Source organism: Macaca nemestrina, chromosome 11 (genome assembly GCF_043159975.1).
Source record: "Macaca nemestrina isolate mMacNem1 chromosome 11, mMacNem.hap1, whole genome shotgun sequence".
Lineage (NCBI taxonomy): Eukaryota > Metazoa > Chordata > Mammalia > Primates > Cercopithecidae > Macaca > Macaca nemestrina.
Genome location: NC_092135.1, coordinates 66,960,495 through 66,966,494, shown reverse-complemented (window position 1 = coordinate 66,966,494; position 6,000 = coordinate 66,960,495). Strand labels below are relative to the sequence as shown.

General features: G+C 40.8%; 1 protein-coding gene across 2 annotated transcripts in view; it reads left to right on the top strand.

The window, feature by feature from the left end:
• The first annotated feature begins 241 nt into the window (after nt 1–241).
• Nucleotides 242–6,000, top strand: part of LOC105483284 (ATP binding cassette subfamily B member 11) — a 120,949-nt gene continuing 115,190 nt past the window's right edge. For both annotated transcript variants that reach the window (XM_071072902.1, XM_071072901.1), the window contains exon 1: nt 242–328. The gene's annotated coding sequence lies outside the window, so the exon portion shown is untranslated. The remainder of the gene's footprint in view (nt 329–6,000) is intronic.

Here is a 6,000-nt window from a genome sequence, read left to right as displayed (position 1 = left end):
GCTGGGCCCACTCTGCTCAATTTGCCTCTCCTTCAAAGGTGAATCAGCACTTTCCAAGGCCTGTTGACACCCTCAGAGGGTTTCCCAAGCACACTCTGTGTTTGGGGTTATTGCTCTGAGTATGTTTCTCATATGTCACTGAACTGTGCTTAGGCTGCCCTCAGGGACATTGACCCTTAGGCAAATAGATAATGTTCTCGAAAAGGCTTGAATTCTGTTCAGTGCTTTAGAATGATGAAAACTGAGGTTGGAAAAGGTTGTGAAACCTTTTGACTCTCCACAGTGGAGTCCATTATTTCCTCTGGCTTCCTCCAATTCACGTTCACAGGTAAGTAACTTATACTTGTCTCTGCAAATTCATTCCCTCTTCCCTTTAACTCTCACTTTGTGGGGTGTAGTGTTTCTGATTTATTAAAGATTGGTCTCTTGTCCTGTGTAAATAACGCTACAATACTTGGATAGAAACTTTCAGGATGCATTAATTATTTCATAACATTGTACACAATACAGAGGACTCTTGGTTGCTGTCTTCTTTATAGTAATGCTAGTTCATGCATCAATCTCTTGAGAGAGAGAGAGTGTGTGTGTGTGTGTGTGAGAGAGAGTGTGTGTGTGTGTGAGAGAGAGAGTGTGTGTGTGGTGTACATGGGTGTGTGGTACAAATGACCAAATAGATTGAATAATCTGCTCAAAGTAAAAATACCAGTGGGCTTCTTTTTTAACTTGGCGTTATGAAAGCACAATTCTGTTTGCTCTAATAATCACAAATTCAATGATCACAAATTCTACCCTTGAAAGCTGGTTTGATACAGAACGACACCGACTTTATCTTTTCTCCAACACCGTACTCATTTCTTCATTCTCCCGGTTTTCAAAAATATAAACACTAAAAAAAAATTAGCTGTGGATGCATGTTTAGAGGGGAGAAAGTTGGTTTCTAGGACTTAATTTCAGTTTTTAGGTTACCCAAGCCAGTGGGAATCACATATCGCTAATGACTTGAGCACAGAGATCAAATGTTATTTACACTTCACACTCAGAATAAAAGACAGTATTTGTCAACATTTTTGAGGGGGAATAGCTTTTTAGAGATATTAGAGACAAATTATAGTGGAAAACTTTAATATTCTGATCTAGTAGTGGTTATTATTAAATATTTGAAGTGATAACTTATTTACGAGCTCTTGTTTAACAGAAGTTCTTTTCTATGGGCAACCACGTCCCCTCACTGCTTACCCCCTCACCTTGGTTCTCCCTGCTGTGCTCTGGAACACTGTGATTGCCTCTGATTGAAGCCTCTGTTTCCCTGTCTAGGAGCTTCTGTTTACACTCCTCCCCACTCTAGATTGCAAGCCCCTTGAATAATTTTCGTTTCCTAGTACCAAGAATAATGGTGACAAATATTAGTGGATGACTCCCAAAAATTGATTAAGAAGCTATTTAGGGGGAAAAATGCCCATTTTGTGGTTTTGAAATGCTACAATTGCCATAAAATGCCCAAGTTTCATTGCAGAAATAAAATACTGGAGTTATGTTTTGCTTGGTCAAGAGGAAAGAACTGTACATTTAGAGACAAAGAATCGCTGTGGCAGTTAACTTTGTTGTTACATTCTATTTTTTTCCTAAGCAATTCTTTAGTCCTCTACCTCAGTGGTGCCTCTGAAAAAAGGACTTATGTGGCCAATGGGATCACGTGTATTTATTTCCCTTCTCTATCAGCCATAGCCCTCAGGGCTGGAAGGGCCTCATTTTAGTCTATCCCCAGACAGGGTGTCCCACAGTGTTGACACACAGCATTAACCCACAGTGAACTTATCTGGAAAATAATGCTTTTCTATTTTCCTTGTTTCTTAGCGTATATTAATGTTTCTTTCCTCCTCTAATGATCTTTCAGATAAAGAAATCGTTTGCTGAGCTGATAATAACAAAGGTGTCCTACCTACATTTTTAAATGTCAGCAGTGAAAGATGTTTTAAGGGTTTAAAAAAAAAAAGAAAAGAAAACTGTAGCTTAGAAAAGACATCCAAATTGAAGAGGAGCAGGGGCAATTCTGTTCTCTCAGAGCAGCTCTGTGAAGGGAGGGTTTGTGGGGCTGGAGTCTTGAAAGGCTTTACAGAGGGCAAGGCTTCACAAGAGAAAAGCCACAGAGGGACCCTCGCATGATCAGAATATTTAGTGTGATGTGGGGCATGGTGGGGGGAGGTGCTCTCCACTCCCGGGCCTGGCCTGGTTCCCCTCACTGTCCTCAGCTCCTCGATGGCTTTGAGGGCATTCAGATTCTTCCTACCATCTTGACCTGAATGTGAAAAAAACTCTTCCTCCTTAATTAAGCCTAGAAAAGGTAAACATGTTTCAAAAAATAGCATTTGGGTGAAAATTAAATGGAAAGTGGAACAAATCTCTGCAGAGAAAATGAAAAACCCTAGAACACAGACAGAGCCACCTCTGCCTCTTGGTCTGGTGGGATTTCTATTCTTCTCAAACCAATTTCCTAACCTCTCTGGGTGTGGGCTCCAAGTCCCAAGCCTTATCAGGGGAACTTTTTTAAAATATAAGTTTGATCATAATCTTTTCTTACCTAAAGACTTCATTAGCTTCCCATGGCCTTTTGGATAAGGTCCCAAGTTCTCAGTGGTAAGGATCATGAGGCCCCGAAGGATCAACCAGCCACATCCTCCCGAGTTGCCCATCCGCCTCCCCAAGATTCACTGGGCTCCTTCAGCCTTGGACCCGGCTGCCCTGTCTCTTGCATCTGGGCCTTTGCATGTGTCCTTCCCTGCCTGGACTGCTCTTCCCTCTCCTCTTCCCATGGCAAACTTGCTCTCATCTTCAATGTCTCATGCTAAGCACTTGCTCCAGAGCCTTCTATAGCTCTCTAGACAAGGCAGCTCTTCTGCACGAGGACCCAGGAGATGCCTGTATTTCCCCTTTCCTCACTGCCATCCTGCTTGATGCCTAATTTCCCAGATATTGTCTGTCTTCCCTGCCACATTGTAAGTTCCATGAGGGTAGGGCTGGTTGGAGGGCTGGTGCTCCACACAATTTTTAGGGTAGGTAAATCAGGACCTCAGAGATTTCTTCCTGGGCCTCAGGCTGCCCTGAACTGATCTCACAGTACAGGGTTGACATTTTCTGCAAAGAGCTATATAGTGAATATTTTAGGTACGGGAGACAGAAAGGGTCATACAGTCTGTCATTGGAGCACAGAAGCAGCCAAAGACGATAGAAAATGAATGGGTGTGACTGTATTCCCATAAAACTGTATTTACAAAATAGGATGGTAATAGTATCTTTCAGCCCAGAAGAATTCAGCTCTGGAGACACCTTTTCTCAGCCCTGACCCCCCTTTTATTTTCAATTCTTCTACAATAACAATAGCCAGTTGCTAGCATTGATCCCAGCCACTGGTGAACGTCAGCCTGTCCATCTGTTGCTCCAGGCTGACATCCCCACCAGTTCACACTAGCAGCCTTGCTGTAGTGGCCAGTAGTGGGCACTGATATTTTATGCTCTCAGGATCTTTGATTTCTTCCTGGCATGGCTTGTAGAACCCTGTATCTCCTCCAATTTTGGCAGCCTCAGGACCTTTGTGGTACTGCTCATTTGGGCCCATTTTTATTTATTTATTTATTTTTTATTGTACCTTAAGTTATAGAGTACATGTGCACAACGTGCAGGTTTGTTACATATATACATTTGCCATGTTGGTGTGCTGCACCCATTAACTCGACATTTACATTAGGTATAGCTCCTAATGCTATCCCTTCCCCCCCGCCACCCCACAACAGGCCCCAGTGTGTGATGTTCCCCTTCCTGTGTCCAAGTGTTCTCATTGTTCAGTTTCCACCTATGAGTGAGAACATGTGGTGTTGGGTTTTTTTGTCCTTGCAATAGTTTGCTGAGAATGATGGTTTCCAGCTTCATCCATGTCCCTACAAAGGACATGAACTCATCCTTTTTTACAGCTGCATAGTATTCCATGGTGTATATGTGCCACATTTTCTTAATCTAGTCTGTCATTGATGGACATTTGGGTTGGTTCCAAGTCTTTGCTATTGTGAATAGTGCCGCAATAAACATACGTGTGCATGTGTCTTTATAGCAGCAGCATTTGTAATCCTTTGCGTATATACCCAGTAATGGGATGGCTGGGTCAAATGATATTTCTAGTTCTAGATCCTTGAGGAATCGCCACACTGTCTTCCAAAATGGTTGAACTAGTTTACAGTCCCACCAACAGTGTTAAAGTGTTCCTATTTCTCCACATCCTCTCCAGCACCTGCTGTTTCCTGACTTTTTAATGATTGCCATTCTAACTGGTGTGAGATGGTATCTCACTGTGGTTTTGATTTGCATTTCTCTGATGGCCAGTGATGATGAGCATTTTTTCATGTGTCTGTTGGCTGCATAAATGTCTTCTTTTGAGAAGTGTCTGTTCATATTCTTCGCCTACTTTCTGATGCGGTTGTTTTTTTCTTGTAAATTTGTTTGAGTTCTTTGTAGATTCTGGATATTAACCCTTTGTCAGATGAGTAGATTGTAAAAATTTTCTCCCATCCTGTAGGTTGTCGGGCCCATTTTTAAGGTCAAAGTACTAGGTTCTCTCAAATGACCATCTAGCTGATGGTTTCTCTTCCCCATCCACTCCTCTCCAGCAGTGAGGTCTTTCAGAATGCTGTTGTTAGAGTCTAAGGTAGAAAAATCTTTGATATATTTTTACCAGCAATGGTCAGGAGACTGTCCTCTAATGTGTGTATCTGTGTTGATAAGATTACATATTTTATCAAGAGAAAACTTCAACCCTGAATAGTTAAACAGAAGCACATGTAGTGTGCAGGTTATAGACTTAGCAGAGAGGAACACTGGAGTTGGTGTGAACAATTAAGAATTATTGGGGGATTCTATGATTAGGTGGCCAAAGTCTGCCAACTAGTGCTTAGACATCTCGATTTCCTACTTTTTACTCCTAGATTCCCTTAAGTTTATTGGAAGATACATTTTTCTGGAATGCCTTGAAAATTCTCAGTCTGTTTCTGAAGAGACTTTGGGGAGGTTAAAATAATTTAATATATTAAATTGCACAGCAAAAATGAAATAACATTGAATCTTATTTTCAACTATGAGTTTTCTTGTGTTAGTTTAAGTAAAATTTCATTATTGAAAATTTGTTAAGAAACACTAATTAAAGCCTCCTGCAATGTATGAAACTCAAATCAAGTTATTAGGTTAGGTGCTAAAAAAGTGTTGCAGCTAATGGCTGAGAGAGTAGATTTAGATGACATTATATCTGCTTGTAATCAGTGAGGAAAAATAATGTGGCAAAATACTATGGTACTCTTAAATCATAGAAAGTACCGAATGAGGAGGAGCTACGCTCTCAAGAACCTGCAAAACAAATGTGTTTATCACCAAAAACCAGATTCCCACTGCATTTCCAGAGTTTCCGAGACTGGCAGCCATGTCCTCCAGCATCTGCTGTATGAGTTTCCCACCATCTCATCTAATTTAAAAAAAAAAAAAAAAAAGAATTCGCCAGTGGGAGAAAACATGGTCTAATAATATATGTGAGGTATATATTATTCTACATTCATAATGATACAAGGCAATTTGTCTAATATTCAATTCTGAAAACATTGTCTTTTGTGGCAAATATCACAGGCAAGGCTTTCATTTATTCTTTCTAGTAATTTTGGTTTTTCAGTGTACTTTCCCAAACTTACTGTTATAAAATTCCCAGTGTTTTTGTGGGTACTTGCAAATAATTAAGATTTTCAGCACAATGGCCTTCAAAAGTCTTCACTGCCATTTCTAAGCTGCCCAAAGATAAAGGGACTAGCTTCCATTTCTGACTGAACAACCAGTGCATGCCTTCAGCCCTACAGAGTACACATCTTTTGAAGTATAGCTCCTTGGCATGTCAGAAAAGAACAGTGGACTACCAAAGTTCAGAGTGATGCACTGATGCTGAGAAAAATAAACAAACAAAAGAACACCCTGTTC